Genomic DNA, 21131 nt, shown 5'->3' on the forward strand with positions numbered 1-21131 from the left:
AAACCGCTTGCCCAGGCATCGGCTTATGAGTACCAGTAGGGGACCTAACTACATTCACCACCCTGCTCCTATAAAGGGGACATAACACTATTCACTCATCTCATGGGAGCCTGATATGGATTACTGTCCTTGTCACTGTCATTTATTATCCCCGGAAGAGAAGACATTGCCTTAGTTCTATGTGGTTAGAGTTGATTCCATATTGTGACTATTTATCCTACAAGATAATTTGTGAGTATTTTAATGTAAATGTCTAGCTTTCAGATGTTATTAATGGGGAATAGTTGAACAGACACTAATAACACCAAATACCTGTGTGTTTGCTGCAGCCTCCTCCGACCCCACTCCCAGAACTCTGCTTTATACAGATGACCTTATATTAAATTGGTACCTTGTAACTCAGAGTGATAGTCTTTAATTCTCGGCCCCCATGGTAAAGGAGGAATTAGCCTAAGGATACTCCATTCTCATTTTCTGTCGCTGTCAATGCTAACCAGAGCTCATAGAGCAGTGATGTGGGGGTGGGGAAGATGGTTCCACCATTGGTGTTAGACCAGGAGCTACTGTCTCTGTTAGAGCCACGTTTATTTCTGGAATAGTGGTGGTGGAGAGAGAGATGTGTTCCAAAGAGAAGAGGACTCGGTGTGGTTCAGGTATGACCAACCATCTGGACAACCCAACTCGGATACTTTAAAATATATAAGGTAGAACTGGGCTGGGTACTTTCCACACATTGAGCTAAAATTATTGACTTCTGAGAGAGAAGATAGGATGGGAGCTAGAAATAAAAGATTTGGTTGTGAAACCTAGTACCTAAGTTAAGATGTTCGAATACATTTTCTCCTTTAAAAGAAATGCTGGGGAACTTGAATGTTTTGCTAACCCGATTATTTTTAGCCAGTCCTTACAGAAAATAAAGGCACTCGAAAACCAGCAACCTCAGAAAATATTAATTTATTTTTGCATGTGCTAAAATTAACTAACATTAGCATATTCAGTGATGCAATAGTTAATGAAAGACTTTTGGAGGGATAGAAAGAAGAGAAAAATATATGTTATGTGCTCAAAATCAGTCTCATAGCATTTTATAAAAATGTTGGCGTATGTCCAGGATCTAAGGATGGGGGTGGGTATGGTTTCTTTGTAGCTGAAGAAGGAGTGGAAAAGAATCTGTTCTATTTCCTTAAAAATAAAAGACTTCTTGTTTTGTACAGCATGGTAAATGAAATGCTTTTCTGCTTTTTACCTGCTGGCAGGATCTGGAAGAAATTTTTCTAGCAAGCTATGCCGTTTTCCTCTCTTTGGGGACATGGTGACACCGGTTTTGTAGCAAAACAGTATTTGCTTATTGGGCATTTCTTAAAAATCCTGAATAAGCAGCTCCTTCCACATTTTTTTTTGTTCCACATGTTAAACATTTCATTGCAATTTGAGCTTCAATTGTGTGTGTGTGTGCGCGTGCACGCGTGTATGCATGTGTGCGTGCATGTGTTGATAGGATTGAAAGGGGATGCATACAAATTCTTAAAGGTTTTTGTTTTAAAAAATTAATTCCTACAATTATGTATTGGAATCTCTACAGAAGATGATTTCGATTTATTACATACAGTAAAACTAGATCCCATTAATCTTGAGCAGTGGGGGTAGAGAGGTGGTATTGAAGAAGACATGAAATTTGGTGTTTGAATAGATGAGATTTAATTTACAGAAAACATTTCACTCATAAAACGGATAGCACCCCAGTGTCAGCCCTGACCTCCATGATGTCAATGTCATCATGCAAGCGTAGCTAAGATAAGCCTCAAAGTAAAACAAAGAAACATTGCATCTCAGCACAACACCATTTCTTCTCTTACAGTATGTACTCTCCCTCTTTATAAATATAGTCTTTTTGATTTCTGTTAATGGTTTGTTACTTTACAATTTAGCTTCTGGAGGGGGAGGGAGGAGAAAAATCATTTTGCATGTCCTATGTTCTGAGCAAGTACAGTAGGCTGCTGCAAGTCAACATTATTTAGGTCAGTATTCTAAGGATAGCTTTTATCGTTAGTGCTGGTCAGCTGTATATCCAAAGGAACTCAGCATCAATTTATTTTTCTGTCCTGGCTGTATTCTGCACATCTAAGTTTAAACAAATTTATTCACATTTGAATACCATTCCAGCTGAGGAGGTATCTGCCTTTTGTACTGCAGATACATTTAGCAGGATACATTTACACGCTTGTGGTTAGAGGTTATAGCACCGATACAGACAGCTGATCATGCATTCTTCTACAAGCCTGCCGGCACCATTTAGGATTTTACAAAATAATCTAGAAATGCTACACCTTTTATAATATTATTTTTGATTTTGCCATAGCTTAACAGTTTTGCTTTTTTTATTGCTGTTGTTATTAGCAATGCTATGAAATTAACAGTCTATAAAATGCATCCCAAACCAAATACATACTGTATTGAAAGCTTTCTTCAAGAAGACATGACAGTGTTCATTCCAGCTGATTTTCTTCCTTAGCAAAAGGATTGTTTGCTTCTCAGAAGCAGAAGGACACAGTCATTGTGCAGCAGCTCTGCTTAAGTGTATGAAATGCCTTCTACTGCCTGGTTGCAGAATTTGGAGTTGGCTAAACAGTGTTTAGTGATTGGGCTCATCTTGCATCACCAGTTGATGACATTTTTCTTTGTTCCCTCCTACTCAGTTGAACCAGGACTCTGAGGCTGATATGCAATGTCACTTCCAACATCAATCAGATACTGCATTTAAGGTGAGCCGTCCCTTGCCTCCTCCTTCCCCAGTGCTCCTGTGCTGCATGCAGTGCGTATCTTGCTCCTGCGAGCCTAAGATGGCAGGCAGGATTAGCTGTGCTTGTGCTGTGTGTGCATGCTGTGTATAGAATTCATTACACGTTGCTTAGTATTTCAGATGTGAGTATGTAAATGCTCTGTGTGCCATATCATCTGGTAGTGAAGACTTGTTTTTGCCTCATTATAGCCTTAGATATTTTGACATCACCTTTCAGTTCCAATTCATTTGCTTCTGGATGTTTGCTTTTCATCACATTCAAAATAGGATTTTACCTTTTTATTTTTTAACAAAGCCAAAGAAAAAAAACCCCTAAAAACAAAACAACAACAAAACTCTGCTACCAGATGGTGTCTCCCCTTTCTTCTTTCATTTGCTGACTTTTAAATAATGTATGTTGTATTGTTAATTAATGTGAATATCAAATTAAACACTTGAAACTTACATGTTTATTATGCAGGTAGGAGGCAAGGTGGGATCTATTTTTAACTCCTCTGCACGTTGTGGTGTGCAAACAACTTGGTTCTCGAATTTGTATTTTCAGTGCTGGTATCAGTGGTTTGATTTTCAGCAAATGTGACAGTGGCCTTTGCAGTGGTCAGTTCCGAGCTTTGAACTCTCAGAGGAGGAAGGGAAAAAAATTTCAACACACCATCTCCTTGGTTGCAGCCTCAGAGAAACCTTGGATGAGAAACTTCCTTTTTTCCAATCCTGTTTTCCTGTTGATAAATTCAGTTCTCGTGATCACAGTACATCCAAGCTGTTCTGCGTATGATTTTTTTGTGTGTGTGACAATTGCATCTAAAACTTGTGAGCAAGAAGACGGAGAAATCGGTCTCCATCGCTTCACATAAAAATGGCTGAGTGTCTTGTCATGCTAGCATTGCACTAAGTGATACATACAGGTAGGTTGAAATTTGCATGTTTTATGGAATTTGAGCCATGCAGCAAGAATGTTAGATGAATTAAAATATGATTTTTAAAACAAAAATTAAATAAGACAGTTATAATTTGGGGGGGGGTGTTAAATTGGGTAGCCTTTCCTATTCAGATACTATTAGAAATATATAGCTTTTATAAACTCTTACAAAATGATTCTGCAATAAAAGAGAGATTATTTCTTTTTAAAAAATCATTTATATATATATATGATAGGTGTGGCGCCATTAGACAACAAAAGAATTTTTTTTGAAAAGTCTGTTGATTCAGATCCATTTTAGCTTGAAACCAAAAATAAATGGGTTTCTGGAGATAATTTCAAAGAGCGCAAACAAGCTTGATATGAAACATTTAAAATATTTAAATTTTAAGAAACGGTCTTTAAACGTGTTATATGAAAGATGAAAATAAAAACTTATATGCTTAAAAATTTAATTTTAGATAACATGCAACAATATATACACTTTATATACATCAATTATTTAGGGAGAGGAAGAGTTACAGTTTGTAAAGTGAGAAATATTTAATGTGGATGGCCCTGTTAGAAGAAAAAGAGCTTCATTGAATAAAACAGCCCCTAGGATGGTTCATTGCAGACCATACAGCTGTGGGTCTGTAAGTACCAAATTCTGACACAATTCAAAATAATTTCATGGGCTCTCTCCTTTGAGGTTAACTTCTCAAATATATTTTAGTTTCAAATTAAAACTGGGCCAAAACCTGTTTCCTTAGTACCCAATCTCATTTAAAAGAGCAAAACAAATATGCAAAATATTGTCTTTAAAAAAAAGAAAAAATCTTTAATGAAAAATTTAGTTCTTTTTCCTCTCATATAGAGTGTGAACTGGTTTTAGACATTTTTTAAAGGCGGTCTGCAAGTCTTAAAAACTAAGTCAGGTTTCTGCACATAGGGAGAAAGCTTGCACAGTGAGAGCTTCCTTTTCCCTTCCTTTGTGCTCAGTACTTTCAGAAATTAAGATTTTCTTTGTACTGTGCTCCAGAATGCTGGTCAAAGTTTGTGTACAAAGGTGTAGTTTCATTATCACAAGTTCACCAGCGCCACTGAAACAAAAGGCATCTCAGAAATTCTGAGAATTGGAAAATGCTTATGCTCTTGTTTTCCTTGATCCCTCCATTGGTAACCTCAGAGCTCTCGGTAGAGAAAGACCCAGAGCCAAGCCCACCCCAATGATAAGTGCACGTTGAGCCTTTGTGGAAACGTCCTTGTAGGTGTGTTGGAGAAAGATGCTGTCAAACCTGAAACCTCCCAGAGGTTTGCTCCAATTCGAAGAACCTTGAGATTCAGACCATTTTTGTAAATAGTGGCTGTATTCTAGCAGCTTGTCATATTCCAAAGCACTGTGTGTAAAATCAAACCTCTAACGGGCTAAAGGTTTGTTGTTGCTGTTGTTGTTGTGTTGTTTTGAGGCCAACTTAAGTATTTTGTGTGGAAGTCTTTCTTTGGCTCAATTATATTAGATCATGATTCATTTCATAGTGATTTCGTTCTTTGGGCTGTCATGAAATAACCTTTCTGCAACCCCCCCCCCCCTTTGGCTGTTCGGGAGCCATTTTCCTTTTTGCCTGTGACTTAAAATGACTAAGTACATTTGAATATAAAATCAATCAGAGAATCATAAACTGAAGGGAAATGTCAGAAACCTGATTCAGTATTGTCTATTTATTTTAGTACCAGTAGCTTTAACAGTTGCAGTAGGATCAACCTAATTCTCATTCGCTCTTGAGCAAATAATGAACTAGGCATTTGTAATTAATATACTATAGCTATTCAGAAAGATACAACTACAATGCTTTCTATTTTGTTAGGCTGGTACAAATTAATCATTTTGAACCTAGTTGAATCTTAATCACGAGATTAGATGGATGCAATAGAATTGTTTTACCATAAAAATGAATGCCTGATAGGTTCAATAGTGTATTTCTTCTTTATAAAAGGTCGATCCTTTTGTTTTCAACTCAAGCATGGTTGCGTCATCTAGGAGATTTTCATCCCTAGTAATTTTTTTGTGGCATTATTCATTTATATTGCTCTTAGTCTTACCTAAAAGAATTTTTAAACACAATTCAAGGAGCTTGAAAGCCAAATAAGACTGTTGGGAAGTATATTGTACCATTGTCATTCTAATAAATAGACCAGTGAATGGAAGACTAATTATTATTTATTACTTTGTTGTTTTTCACCTTAATGCCTTGCCTCCATATTTCACAGAAATGTTTACAAGGCACAATGCATTTCTAAACTTACCCATTTACAATTATTATTGGGTTTTCTAGATTAGCCAAAAACACTTCCTGCCATTTGTAAAGGATGGCACTTACCCCTTCTCATAGTTCAGAAGGCTCTGCTTAACCAATTTACACTTTTTGGCTAAGGCATTTATACTGGGCAGGCCAGAGCAGGTGTGACAGGAAGAATGTGCAAACAACTGCTTTGTTCTCACCAAAATGAAATGGGCAAATCTGTGGTTTTCTGCCTGAATGATTTATAGTATAAAATTCTCAACTCGTCTTCTTCTTTAAAAAAAAATAATAATAAATGTTTTTCCAAGCCTTAGCTTGAGTTTTTTTTTTAAAACCTATCTATAACAATGATCTGTTTAGTCAGGTAAATGGAAAATATTACATTCTTTCATCCAAAATATCATCATCCAGGGTGATATTTATTGTCAATATCTTCTAATTAAAAAAAATTTTACCTCTTCCTATTAGAGTGATATTGACGTACCACAACCATTACCATGGCTCTCTCACAGAATGGTAGCCAAGCCATGTTTTAGAACTGGTTAATATAGGGAGAAGAATCTAGAAAAGAATCTAGCAACTTTTTCTTTAGTACGAAATCATACTAAGACTTTGAGTTCCTAGTTGACACATTTATTGAGCACTTCTATATGCTAGGCATATTTCAGAGGCTGAAAATACAGTAATGAACAAGAGAGACCAGGGCCTGCTTCTCATGGACCTGTCCCTAGAGTGGTGGGTAGTGGTGGGGAAGAGGGGAATAAGTATGTAAACAATGAATTGAAGAAGACAAGTGCAAAGATAAAAAATTAAATTAAATTTTAAAAAGCAATGTGACATGTTGGAAAGAAGAGAGACACTTTAAAAGGGTTGCCAGGGAAAGCCTTCTGAAAGACATGGTGTTTAGCAGAGACCTACATCAGTGGTCCCCAACCTTTTTTGGGCCACGGACCAGTTTAATGTCAGAAAATATTTTCACGGACCGGCCTTTAGGGTGGGACGGATAAATGTATCACGTGACCGAGACAAGCATCAAGAGTGAGTCTTAGACGGATGTAACAGAGGGAATCTGGTCATTTTTTAAAAATAAAACATTGTTCAGACTTAAATATAAATAAAACAGAAATAATGTAAGTTATTTATTCTTTCTCTGCGGACCGGTATCAAATGGCCCTGAACCAGTACCGGTCCGTGACCCGGGGGTTGGGGACCACTGACCTACATGATAAGATAGACCCAGCCAGCCAGGAAGAGCTCGACCAGCCAGAGGAGTGCTCATGCTCAAACTGCAAGCTTCCCTTTCTTAGTGTAACTGCAGAGATATCAGAGCCAGATATTGATGACTTTGTGAACTTAGCCTTATTTGGGTAAACTTCCCTTGCAGGGAGAAGGTGGGCCAGGCCCCCATGACTGGTTTTAGTCAAATTCCCAGGATTTGATGCCAGCGGAGTCATTGCCTTTGACCCAGTACTACCCAGAAGCTGCCTAAGAAGGTGCAGGGAAACTCTGGGCATTATGGTCCTGGGTGGTAATGAAATTTTGGCACAGGTTCAATGCTAACCCAAGAAATTCACAAAAGAAAGCCTTCTCAGAGTGAAAAAAAAAATTCTGGGCGGCTTTTTTGCTTTATTTTTTCATAAGAATTCCAGAGTTTAAACTCAGGGCCAAGCATTGAGCTAGCTATTTCCTTTACTTTTTTCAAAGGCAAATGATGGAAAGATCTATCCCATTCTGCCAATAAATTGTCATTGCCCTCCAAAACCTAAAACTCTTCAGTTCTTCAGGCCTCTTGGACTGTTAGTGGCTTCTTGAAGACTACTTGGAGTGATATTTCTCTATTTGAGCAAATAATACTAAGAAAATTCTTAAGACTCAGAACTCTTTTATGCCTTTTAGGTTAGTTTGCTGACTGATAAAAATCTAAGAACAAAGGTATAGGTTTGCTATATATACAAGTTAGGAACTGTAAGGCCCTAAGCATCTTCTAAAACTGATTCATAACTTAGTGGATTTTGCTTATTATAAGTTAGAAGTGGCCTGACTTTTTATACTTTGGTTTTGACTAGCTATGAAACACTCTACTGCATGAAGACTGTTCTAGTCCTTTGTAGTAGAGTATTACCCATTAGTGGGGCAGGGGGCTTCAACAATTCAGTTCACTTCTTCAAGCATATGTTGAACATCTACTATGTGACAGACACTGCTATAACCCAGGCAGAATGAAATATAGTATGAAACTCTGGTCCAGGTTTCTATACGATGCTGGAACATTATACAGACAGGCACAGTCATGTGTTATCTCTGTTCCAGAAAGAATTAATGATGTGCTGTTCTCTGAGTAGCCTTTTATACTGTTTCCTGAAGGCCAGTCTTCAGTTTGGGGCATCTCAGCCAACAGCAAGGATGGTTCTTCCCTGAGACACTATGTCCCATCCTCATTACCTTCCCAAGATGTCTTGGCTCCTAATAAGCCACCGTATGTCTGACTGCCCTGCTCCAAGCTGGTCTGCCTGCATTGCCAGGTGACCTGGATAATGGCTGCCACTCTTTCGCATTCATGAGCAGATGTTAAGTTGAGAAGCCCTTGAATGCAGAAATTTGAATTTTTGATGCAGGCAAGATGCTTCTGTTTTGTGTTTTTTTTTTACCTTCCCTGGCTAACCCTGGGTTGGTGAGTGAGGGGTCTCCCTGCTGGCTGTTCTGCTGCAGGCTTTGTGGGCAGCAGGTAAATCAAAGACCAGTTGCCCAAGCACTTGTCTGTGTTAGGTGATCCCAGCATGGTTCTGCATAGCCTAAATGTCTCAATGACCAGAAAATTGCTCTTTTGATCCTATAACTCATTCTGCATCTTTTTTCTTAATGGCTTCTGTGCTTCTGCAGCTATTCCTGCTCAGGGTTTGAGACTAGGACTTGTGTCTGCTCTCACTGTATTTGGCTCTTGGAGGGTGTTTGTTTCTTGGTTCTGTTTTGTTTTTAAAATGCCAGTGTAAATATCCTTTCTGTGTTCATGAAAAGAGTGAGAGCTTTTATGATTTTCTTTACATAATAAAATAAACCTCTCTCTTACTTACCCAGTGGTCATTGCTACCAAATGGATATTTTGAAATTCCTTTTCCTTTGCCTGCTAAAATCTGCACCCCTGTCTGAGGTCTTGCTCTAATTAAGGCCTAACAGTCCTGCCCATCTTTCCCAGCGCAGAGCGCAAAGACTTGGAGTCCCTGCCCTGAGGGCCTTACAAACCAGCGAGACAAGAAAACAAAGGCCACCAGCTGAAAATGTGGTTAAATCCCAGAAGGGCAGTGCCCTTATAATTTTTTTCCCTTCCTCTTGTTTCTTGAGCTGTTGAAGGGAAGAGGGGAATCTTTAGTAGGAAAAGAAAGGAGCCACATCATGGAAAGATTCTCTATAAATTGCAGGATGCGGGGGAAACAATGTGGACTAGAACGGTGGTCATCTGAGAGGCTAAGTGGGGCGACAGAGACGACCACAGACTGAGAAGGCAGCCAGGGGGTGCAGAAAATAAGACCGAGGGAACAAAGGGAGCACTCAGGAGGTAGGCGGGTGGGTGGACACAAGGAGGGGTTGCTGTGCTGCACCCTGAAGCTGGGGGTGCGGGGCGCAGAGGAGAAAGAATGGGGAGGAGTTTCTTTTTTTTTTTAATTTTCTTTTTTATTGATTGATTTTTTGAGAGAGACACAGAGAGAGATAGAGAGGGAGGGAGAAAGAGAGAAGGAGAAACATCAATTTATTCCACTTATTCATGCATTCATTGGTTGATTCTTGTATGTGCCTTGACTGGGGATCAAACTTATAACCTTGGCATATTGGGACGACGTTCTAACAAACTGAGCTACCCAGTTAGGGTGGGAAGGAGTTTCAATTAGAAAATGAAGCCTTGGGAGAGCCCCTAAAAGACAGACTGCAGGCCTGCTGTGTTGGGACTGGGTGCTGTCTTATTTGTCAGGCTTCAGTCATATTGTTGGCCTTGTTGCTTAATTGTCCCATGTGGGCTATTCTGAAGAACCTACAGACTGACATCCTTAGAGGTGATTTATCCCAGAGTCTTATGAAGTCTCCATCTCAAAGCCCCCATTCTACATGCTGAGGATGCCAGAGAGCCTCACCTCAAATCACTCTATTAGATCAGAATGAACCTTTAAGTGAAATGAACAGAATTTTCACATGCGCTGTGACCTAGTCTTTGGGTCTTCTACAAAGCTCAGAATGAAGAGAGACCCAAAATACCCACATTAACCTGCAGATTTTAGAAACTCTTTTCCCCAAAGTCAGGTTGCCAACAAGAGGCATGCTGCTCTGTTTTTGCAGCGCCCAACGTTGGTCTTCCTTTGCTGTTCACCAGTGTATCCTAAGTCTGAGTGCCTAGAAAGCTGTCTCCAATTTCGATTATTTAAAGTTTTGATCTCCAGGAGACCCACACCTGGCACATCAGCACTTAGTGTTGTCATCATCCCTGTACTTCTCACTTAGCACTTACGGGAATGTGAACCAGACTTCAGTGCTATGTGGACCATATGCACACTTTATTCTATCATTGAGAGAACTGTGGGCCAGACAAGTTGTGATTCTCCAGGTCACTCGGATAGTTAAGAGGCTGTGCTTGACTCCTAGTCCAGTGCTCTTTCTGCTAATGCTTATATTTTATTTGTTTATTTTATTTTATTTTATTTATTTGAGAGAGAGACAGGAACATCAATCTGTTCCTGTATGAACCTTGATCGGGGATCGAACTGGTAACTTCTGTGCTTTGGGATGATTCTCTAATGAATCAAGCCATCTGGCCAGGGCATTCTTCTAATGCTTTTAGGTCACAGAAGTAGTCCAGTTCTAAGCTAGGGTTTGGAAATTTTTTCTATAAAAGGTAAATATTTTAGTCTTTGTGGATTGAGGCAAAATTGAAGATAGTATATCAGTATTTATATAACAACAGAAAAAACTTTCCACAAACTTTTTATTGGTGACATTAAATATACAATAATATATGAAGAATAATATCATGGTATGTATATATGTCATATCATAGATACAGAAATGATTGTGGCTGTGTCCCAACAAAGCTTTATTTGTGGACACTGAAATTTGAGTTTCATCTAATTTTCATGTCATGAAATACTACTATTCTCCTTTTGATTTTTTTCAAGCATTTAAAAATGTAAGCCATCCTCAGCTTTTAGTTTATACAGAAACAGGTGGCAAGCCACATTTGTCCCATAGACCATAGTTTGTGAACCATTTTCTAAGTAAAAATCTGCGAACTGGGGACCCATTGACCAGTCCGGTCCGCATATGTATTTTGTTTGACTTTTAATTGAATCATTTACCAATGTATTTGTTTTCTAATTTTTTAATTATTTTAACCCTTTCTAATTATTAAAGTAAAATACAAATACTATGAAATAATTTGGAATGTTAACATCATGGCATGTTTTCTTTCAGTCTTTTAGCTATGCTTTGTGATTTTTTTAATAGTTGAGATAATATTTTGTAGACAATTTTATATCCTCTTTTTATTCACTTAATATATCAGAAGCATTTCGTGTCATTTTAAAGTCTTTTATTACCATATTCTCTTAAAACTTTATTGTGAGATTTTAAAACAGATGGAAAGACTAGCTTAGTGAATCCCAGTGTAGCCATCATACAGCTTCCATAGTTTTCAACTGCTGACCAATCTTGTTTCATGTAAATCCTCTCCTGTATTATTTACTTATGTATTCTTTGGTTGATTCTTGTATGTGCCCTGGCTGGGACGAATCCACAGCTTTGCTGTATCCAGATGATGCTCTAACCAACTGAGCTACCCAGCCAGGACCTTCTCCTGTATTATTTTAAATAAAGAAAATCCCAGATATCATTTTATCTCTAAATATTTTAGTATCATTCTCTAAAAGATAAGGATATTAAGAGAAAGCCCTTTGTCTTAGGAAATAAATGCTCAAATATTTAGAGGTAAAAGAGAATAATGTCTGCAACCTACAAATGGGTCAGGAAAAAATAATAGGTAAATAGATATGAGTAGAGTATATGTAGGTTTTTTGTACAATTATTGCAACTTTTCTATGACTTTGAAATATCTCTAAATAAAAAGTTTTTAAAATGTGAATTTCTTAAAAAATACATTAAAAAATGTGGATGACTAATAAATAAAAATAACCACAGTATCAATACCACACCAACAAAAACAATAATTCTTTGATAACATCAAATATCATAGTCAGCATTCATATTTGTCCAATTAGGTCATTTTAAAAAATGTATTTGTTCAAAGCACAATTCCAAATAAGGTCTATTCAGTGCAATTAATATTTCTTTAAATTTCATTTAATCTATAGATTTCTCTCCCTCTCTTTCTTTCATTGTTGCTATTGCTATAAAAATTTTGTTGAAGAAGCAATTCATTTGACTTGTAGTTCCCCACAATCTGAAATTTAATGATTGCATTTCTTGATGCTGTTTTACATCTTCCTCTGTCCCAGAGATTTCTTATAAATTGGTAGTTACAACCAGAGATTTGATCAGATTCAGATTCCTTTTTTTTTAATAGTTGACATTTCATATATTTTATATAAAATTCCTGGTTTTGGCTTCATTAGAAAATTCTGCAGATCTGGCATTCCCACCTGGCAATAATTGGTCTGAGGCTGGGTGGTGACCATCCCCACGCTCCATTTAGGTGGGACACCAATTATCCAGTTGATTCCAATTCACATTACTTCCTGCCTGGCTCCCATGGGCATTGGAAGTTGACACTCTTATTCTAAATGCTGCCTCTTCTGGGCTTAGGTAGACTTCTCAACATCACAAGAAGCCTTTCAGGAATGCGGTGAAGATTAGAGAAAATGATTTGGATAGGTACTTTCTTAAAAAGCTTGAAAGGAAAGAGATAAGCAGCCACATCAGGGGAAGCCAAGTGATAGAATCTGGTGAGTACACAGGATGAGGGAAAAGAGGAAAAGTAAAATTATAAATTGAGTTTACAGAGTGCTGCAAACATGGGAGGCAGAATGAGTTATAGATTCCTAACCCATGATAGGAAACAAAGGAAGCAGGCGGGTTTAACAGAGACAACACTACCTGACCTGTGGTGGTGCAGTGGGTAAAGCATTGACCTGGAATGCTGAGGTCCTCAATTCAGAAACCACAGGCTGCCTTCCTGGTCAAGGCGCATATGAGAAGGAACTGAATTGATGCTTCCCACTTAGGTGGGACACCGATTATCTCGTTGGTCCCAATTCACACTTCTCCCCCAATCCTGTCTTTTTCTCTCTCTCTAAAATCAATAAATATAATCTATTTTTAAAAAATAGATACAACACATATCTATTCATATATTATGATAATATTGAAACCTTAAAAAAGAAAGAGAAGTGGGAGAATAAATGTTAAATTGGCCAATAGTCCTAAATCAAAAAGTGCAAGCAGAGAGTTGTAGCATAACAGAAATTGTGAGTATTAAAAGAAATGAAGTAGAAAACAAGGTAAGTTTTCTCAAAGGCCACTGGAAAAGCATTGGGAGCCATGTTGTGGTGACATTGAAGAACTGGTAGGAATTTAAGGAGAGAGGAAAGAATCCTGAAAGTCTTAGGTATTCTTTTGTGATTAGCAAATGTATTAAAATGAAAAGGATTATAAAGCTATAGAAAAAGAAATCACATTTAGTTATTTTGAAAAGAATAAACCTGCCTGACCTGTGGTGGCGTGGTGGATAAAGTGTTGACCTGGAATGCTGAGGTCGCCGGTTCGAGGCCCAGAGCTTGCCCAGTTAAGGCACATAAAAGAAGCAACTACTGTAAGTTGATGCTTCCTGCTCCTCCTCCCCCTCCCCCGAATTTTCTCTCTCTCTTCTCTCTAAAATAAATAAATAAAGTCTTTTAAAGAAAAGAATAAACCTTTCCAGAAAACAATAAAATAATGACAGGTTGGGACGTCCCTGGAAATTTCCAGATAGTTCCCCATAGTCAGAAGAATGATTAAGAGAGAGAATCTGTGACTGGTTATGAGGAAGGGTGGAAATTTTTGAAGGACAGGCTGATTATGTAAGTTTTAGGCTGTGGTGTTTAAAAATGTTGCTGTGATGTTATTAATAATAATTTGGGGAAATCTCGCTTCTGGAGAAACATTTAGCTCTAATGAGAAAGAAATGCCGCTGTTTGTGAATTCCCAAGTGGATGTAAGGAGCCATTCATTTGCTAAGCCTCTTAGGAAAGCCAGAGCCGATTTCACCCTTAACAAGCTGTTGACAGCTTCTGATCAAGGTACCACCTTGGAACATGTTAGCAGCACAGAAAGTGGACTGTGGAATCAGACCTGTGTTTAAATCCCTTTATGTCACTCACCATGTGACCCTGGCAGCTTACCCATGGAAAATTTCTAGGGTATAAAGGTTGCTTTACACACAGAAGCTATGATTCTTGCTGTTTGGATGGTAGGAATTTAGAGCTCCGAATACTTGTCTTCCAGCACTAACAGCCACAACTGCTTACACTTACAGAGCACTTACTATGTGGCAGGCACTACTGTAGTTGCTTTACATATATTATCTCATTTAATCATCAAAAACCCCTATGAGGTAAGCATAATATTAAAATTAGCCCCATTTGACAGATGAAAAAGCCAAGGCTCAGGGAAGTTGAGTAATTTGCCTAAAGTTACATAGTGACTGACCTTTAAGTGACAAAGCTGGGGTTTAAACCCAGGCAGACAGAATTCAAAGGCCAAATTACTTTGCTTTACCACTTTCCACTTTACATCTCAGGGAAGCACAGAGAGCCATGCCCATGGCTCCTGATTCAGGTGCCACAGTTTTGTTTGAGGTCCGAATTATTCTGTTTCTAAAACCCTCAATGAAAACATGGAAACTTGCAATCAGACAACAAGTCTCTTTAGGTTGGAATCCATGATTAACAAAGGGTTAGCTTAAGTTTTGTTAGAAGCTCTGACTGGCAGTTACATATACAAAAACATTGCAGGGTCATTTTTTAAAGTGGGAAAATGAATCATTAGCTAATAAATGCAATTTACTGGAATAGATCTTTCTAAATGTGTGGTCTAGGGAGAGAGAATAAAGGGTGATTGGCTTTCAGGAGGGTAGGAGCTGCTAATGTACATGTGTATGCATGTTGCCCAACCTGCCAGCCTTCAAAACCCTGCCTTTATTTTTAAATTGCATGATCTTTTAATTTGATTTTAAGGCAGTATATTTTCCCTTGATTATTTAAAATCAAAAAAGTTTTACTGGTTTTGTATTTCATACTAGAAATACATACTTTACTCATCAAAATGATCACCTTCTGAAAACATGGTCAAGAACTAGGATGTAGTGTTGCAAACATGGTACTCCAAGCTAAAAACAGGATGTAAGTCAGGTAAAGAACAGCCTTTCCATACCAAGTTGTCATCTGGTAGCGAATCCTTCCTAAAGAAAAAATTTAAAGAAGGCTCATTACAACCAAAACACAGGGCACATGAATGTTTTTAAAAAGCGAGCAAAACCTGTACGTTAGTGCATTTATTTGGCTGTTAGCTCCACACGAGTTTGTGGCAGGCCTCAGTAAATACTTTTTCAGTGAGCAGTCCCTGAATCTTGGAAGAAAGATCCCAGTAGGCAGTCAGTAGCCTTTATTTAAGGAAAAGAATTGGGTCGTGTGCGTGAAATATTTTTTATACTACGTGAGGAAAATCAATCTAGGCCTCTTCTGACAGGCATGGGAAAGCGCAGGTGACACCACTATTCCGAAGAATTTGATTAAATTAAAACTGCTCTCGACCTTCTCCAAATCCTGCCTCTCAAATGCGCGGGATTTAGATGCTGTCTGGGATCTGGGTCCGGGACCCAGGAACACATCTGCGGGTCTAGGGCTTGTTTTGATAGTGCTTAGGCTCTGTGGGCCTAGACCCTAACTGGGTTGTCCTTCCGCGGGTTCTGAATTGTGTATTCCCCGTAGAAGGTGGAGGCGGAGGCCGCTGTCCACTTGGCTTGGTGTGGGGCCTCGCGGGGCCGTCGTGGGTGCTCCCCAGTCCCAACGCTGCCCTCCCGGGGCCTCGCCCTCGGCGCGACGAGCCACCTGAAGCACCGGCCCGCGGAGCAGAGGGTCGGGCCCACCTCCTCCCGGACGGGCCGCGTCCAGTGCCCCGCGCCGGGGGCGGGCCGGGCTGGCAGAGCCCAGACGCCGGCGTCCATTTTCTGGGCGGTGCTGTGCGGCGCGGCGGCGGGCCTGGCGGGTCCGGAAGCGCCATGGACCCCCGGGGGAACGCGCTCGCGGCGGAGTCGAACCCTGTAAGTGCCAGTCGCAGGGTCTGTATGCGCATTGGGTGGGTGAAACGCGGCCTGCAGGCGCGGGGCTTCGGGCGCGGCCAGCCTGCCCCTTCTGTCCCCGGGGAGTATCGAAGCCTGGCTGGGAAGCCCTGGCGCAGAGCTCTGAGCTCTGCCAGCGCTGGAGAGCCGGGCTGCTGCAGGGACCGAGCGCCTGCAGGTGCCGGGCTCCGGGGCCTGCGCCGGAGGGGGAGGGGGCTCAACCGCAGAGTCCGCGCAGGTTGCGCCGCACGTAGTGGCCCAACTGCGCAGCTGTGCTGGAGGGCGGGGGGCCGGGGAGAAATGCGCACCCAAGGGACGTGCTGGGTTCAGGTCCAACAGGCTCGGGCACTGCCCTGACAGTCGCACCTCCTCACCCCCAGACTGCGACTCGGACCCCAGTCCTGACCCTACGGAAACCTGATGATTTCCCTGGCTCAACACCAAGTCCCTAGAATTGAATGGAAAATGCAGACAGGGCCCTGCTCCCAGGGGGTTGCAATCGCAGCCTCCTATTTCTGTAGTATAGTTAGGTCTGCCCAGTTGATTCGACACAACCGCCCGCTGGTAGCCACTTCTTTGCAGGGTATGTGATAATCACCTTAGATTTTAGCCCATCCGCGATTCCACTTTCTAACTCCTGCTCTGCTATAGGTAAGTGACTGATTCCATTCTGGGCTTTGGCCCTAATTGAATATCGCTTGTAAGGATTCATTATAGGTGATATGCGTTATGATGCCTTATATACATATATATTTTAATGGTAAAAGACTTTTCTCCTAACTAGGAAGCTCAACTACTTGGTCAGGTTCATGGTTGAAAAGCATAGCAGGATTTAGTGCGTGGTTTCAGAGAAACTTCTAGCGACGTGTTATGCCTAAGTGTAGTGTTTTTCCGGTGGAGTAGGGACCCTTTAGAAGATTATGAAATAAGTGTAGTAGGTTACTATTGGAATATTTTTTAAAAAGACATAGAATGTATAATACAATATAGAAAAGAATCTAATAGAAAATGTCAAAATGCGTTGCACATAGTAAGAGTAAGCATTGTTTTGATGTTTTGAGATTTTGGGATTTGTTTATATAATTTTTTTTAAATGGTGGGTCACTGCCAAAAAGTTTTTAAAACCCTGGCTTACAAGTTAATAACTCAGGCTTTGAAATCAGTTGAACCTGGGTTTAGGTCCCAGATCTAACAACCTAGTTGTGTGACCTTGAACATACTCCGTGGCCTCTTACAGTCTCTTTTTGTACAGCTGTAAATTGGGGGAATGTCTCCTTTATTGAAGGGTATTATGAAGACTATCTGAGGTCCCATATGTCAATCACTTTGCTTGCTGCTTGACTTACAGTAGGTGTTCAATACACATGCTAATTGTAATTACTGTTGTTGCTGAAACATCAAATCCTGTCAGCTAGTCTTGAGACACTGTGCTTTTTCTTTTCTTTCTTTTCTTTAGATCTTGATGTGGAAGAGATGGAGGATTCAGAATCAAGGATTTCCAAGTGATTTCTTCCAAAGTACAAGAAACTGACTTTGTTAAGGCTGGTCCGGTCTACCTGAGGTAACTGAATTTGTGTGTCTCCTTAGTCTACATCAGGGGTAGTCAACCTTTTTATACCTACCACCCATTTTTGTATCTCTGTTAGTAGTAAAATTTTCTAATCGCCCACCGGTTCCACAGTAATGGTGATTTATAAAGTAGGGAAGTAACTTTACTTTATAAAATTTATAAAGCAGAGTTACAGCAAGTTAAAGCATATAATAATAATTCCTTACCAAGTACTTTATGTCGGATTTCCGCTAAGTTTGGCAGAATAAATCTTTATAAAACAACTTACTATAGTTAAATCTATCTTTTTATTTATACTTTAGTTGCTCCACTACTGCCTACCGTGAAAGCTGGAATGCCCACTAGTGGGCTGTAGGGACCAGGTTGACTTCCACTGGTCTACATGAAAGAGGAAATGGTTTCCTAAGGGACTGACATACTCCCAAGGGGCATGTGATTTGTGCCGGCAACCCACCAGGTTTGAGGAGTACAAAGTGACAGTGATATTTAAGTGAACTTTTATTAAGGAGACATGGTGTGTGAGGCCTCTGTGATGAAGGGTGAACTGCGCAGACAGGGCTCCAGGACAACGGGTTTCTTGTTTCAGTTCTGCCAGTGACTGCCATGGGAGCTTCTATAAGTCTCTTTATAGCTCGCTAGCTTCTCTAGGCTGAAAGGACCGACAGACATTGCTAGGCCCAGAGAGTTTAAATGACTCTTCAGGGTGACCCAGTGGGCTCGGATAGAGCCAGGCCTGGAACCTGGATCTCAATTGCTTAGTCATGCAACCAGCCTCAGGGCCTGCTGTGAGGTGAGCACCCCTGCTAAGCACTGAGAATGGAAGGGTCTTTACCCCAACCCCAGGACACCTGCAATCTGTGCACACAAGTATTGACAACCCAGTCCACTAAATGCTGCCTTTGAGGCATGTACAAAGCCCCAAAGGATGAGAATAACAACTACCATTTATCAAGCGGTGTGTGTGTGTGTGTGTGTGTGTGTGGCATGTGTTATGAGATTAAGTGTTGTGTTTTTATTTATTCCTCATAATACCACTGCAAGGTGAGGAAGAATAGATGTGAAGGATTGAAACGTACAAATGCACAGGCAGCTCATGAAGGTCTTTGCATCTCAGGCTGTATTTATGGTGCACATTCTGTGTGCAAAGCACAGCACTGGGGCCACGAAGTGCAAGGTAAAGTGCTTGCCCTGGAGGAGCTTGCAACCCAAACTCCAATGAAGCGTAGTCCGAGGGGCAGTGACTGATAGTTACCCCTCCTTCACCTGCTTCTCCCGCAGCCAGAGTGGGATCCATCACAGGAAGAGTTTGTATTTCACAGTTCTTGCTCGTCAGTGCATTCCCCGCCCTTTTTTTTTTTCAAATTTTACATATCCTTCCATCCATATTTTAAAAGTTACACTTCCAAATTACAAGCAATAGGAAGGCCTTCTCCGAATTCATTCATTCATTCATTTGTTCATCAAATGTTTATCAAGCTCCTACAAGGCACTGAGTATTCAAGACCAAACATAGTGCCACGTTTTTACCATCATGATATTAGTCATATTCAGTCTCTTAGCAAGGAATCATTCAACAGTTAGAGATTTCCTGTTGTCAACATGCTAGAATACCCGCTCTGAGGATGTTGGAGACTGACCCAAGAGTAGGATTCCAACTGGATATACAGGAAAATCTTTTTATCTTAAACATCTTCAGAGAGGAATTTCTTCTCTTTTAAATTTTTCTTTTTCTGTCACTGTCATCTGCTTATAGAGTCCTTTTATTTGTACACTTAACCTGTAGGCAGAGAGAAAAACCAGTTTGGCCAGCGGGCTTTCTTTGACTCAAAATGCTCTTTTTTTGCTTTGGAGGCCACACAGCACCGTGAGTGTTCAAAATAAAGCAATTCAAAAGATAGTTTAATTTAAAGGCCCAAAGTTAGAGACAGTGCCAATAATTGCATTAAGCAGCAAAAATCAGATTGAAAGTCTTGAGTGCTACTTGGAATAAACTTAAGCTCCAAAGAGAACAAATGTAATGAGATATTAATGTAAAGGATGGCTTTGCACATTTTTAGGAGTTCCATAAATGGCAGGCAGCAAATATTTATTGAGTAACTACTAGGAGTTGTGACACTGTGCCAGAGGGAACGAGGGACTCAGCAGCAAAAAATCTGGTTCCTTTCCTCTCCAACCCTGTGTTTTAGCTGAGAAAATAAAATATGCAAAAATAACTATGTGGGACATGCCCAAAAAAGAGATTTTGTTACTTTGAAGAGGAAGAGGTCCCTTTTTCCTGTTGGAATCAGGGCACTCTTTTGTGAGAAAGCATTTAAACAGGTCCTTGAAGGATGTGGAGTTTCCATCAAAGAGATGAGGAGGGGGCATTTGGGATAGGAGAAGTAGCAGCACAGGAAAGCATGGAGCGTATTCAGGGAAAGGTAGTGAGCCTAGCTGAGTAGAACTGGTTTCTAAACATATCAAGTGAGAAATAAAACCAGAGAACATTTGGTATCGAACATAGTGAATGCCAAGCTGGGAAATAGGAATGTATTAACCAGTAGGAGACATTGAAGGTATTTGGGTAGCAGAGCATCATGTGTGTTAGGAGTGTGCTGTTGCGGGTAGCTCATGAGGTGATTGGGAGGAGAGGCAGGCAGAAACCAGAGACAGGGAGGCCAGTTAGAAGGCTCCCAGTCCACCGAGGAAAAGCGTAGGGGGAAGGCCTGAAATGGACGACAGCCATGCAATGGGAAAGGAACAGATGCAAAGGGAAGAATTGACACAATCTGACAGTTTAGTACAGAAGGAACAGCTAATGCTGACACAGATTTCCAGAGCCATGGCACCCACGAAGGAAGCTGGAAGGAGTGAAGGGCTGCACCTTAGAGGTGCTGAGTTAAATGTTGAAGTATGATGTCCCCCAGACAGATGGGTGCGTTGTTCCCCAGAGGAAGGCCGGGGCTAGTTTGGTAGTCATTGGAATATAAATAAATTAAGAGGTGGAAGAAGAGATTTTTGAGAAAGAGAATATAGGGAGGCAGAGGTTGAGGATAGAGCCTGATGAGAAGAGAAAGAAGGACTTAGGGAGGATGTAGAGAGAATTTGGGCAAGAGAACATGACTGCATAAGCTGGCAGAAGGGGCTTTCCCAGTGGCGGGTTATGCTGGAGAGGAAGGGGAGGCCCAGGATGGTCATTGGATGGACAAGTGCTAGGTCACACGTTTATTAGTGTTTTCTTTGTAAAGTAATATGATTTACAGAATATT

The 21131-nt window shown here is 40.3% G+C and overlaps 1 protein-coding gene and 1 long non-coding RNA gene across 2 annotated transcripts in view; one reads left to right on the forward strand and one right to left on the reverse strand.

Moving 5' to 3' along the window:
- The window catches only part of LOC136314264 (uncharacterized), a 69959-nt gene extending 67256 nt beyond the window's left edge, over positions 1-2703 (reverse strand). Inside the window, exon 1 of the long non-coding RNA XR_010727291.1 lies at positions 2450-2703. This is a non-coding gene — a long non-coding RNA (uncharacterized lncRNA). The remainder of the gene's footprint in view (positions 1-2449) is intronic.
- Positions 1-21131, forward strand: part of ZBTB38 (zinc finger and BTB domain containing 38) — a 73239-nt gene that overhangs the window by 14012 nt on the left and 38096 nt on the right. The window contains exons 2-3 of the mRNA XM_066244906.1: positions 2697-2762; positions 17770-17874. The gene's annotated coding sequence lies outside the window, so the exon portion shown is untranslated. The remainder of the gene's footprint in view (positions 1-2696; positions 2763-17769; positions 17875-21131) is intronic.

Source organism: Saccopteryx bilineata, chromosome 10 (assembly GCF_036850765.1).
Source record: "Saccopteryx bilineata isolate mSacBil1 chromosome 10, mSacBil1_pri_phased_curated, whole genome shotgun sequence".
Taxonomy (NCBI): Eukaryota; Metazoa; Chordata; class Mammalia; order Chiroptera; family Emballonuridae; genus Saccopteryx; species Saccopteryx bilineata.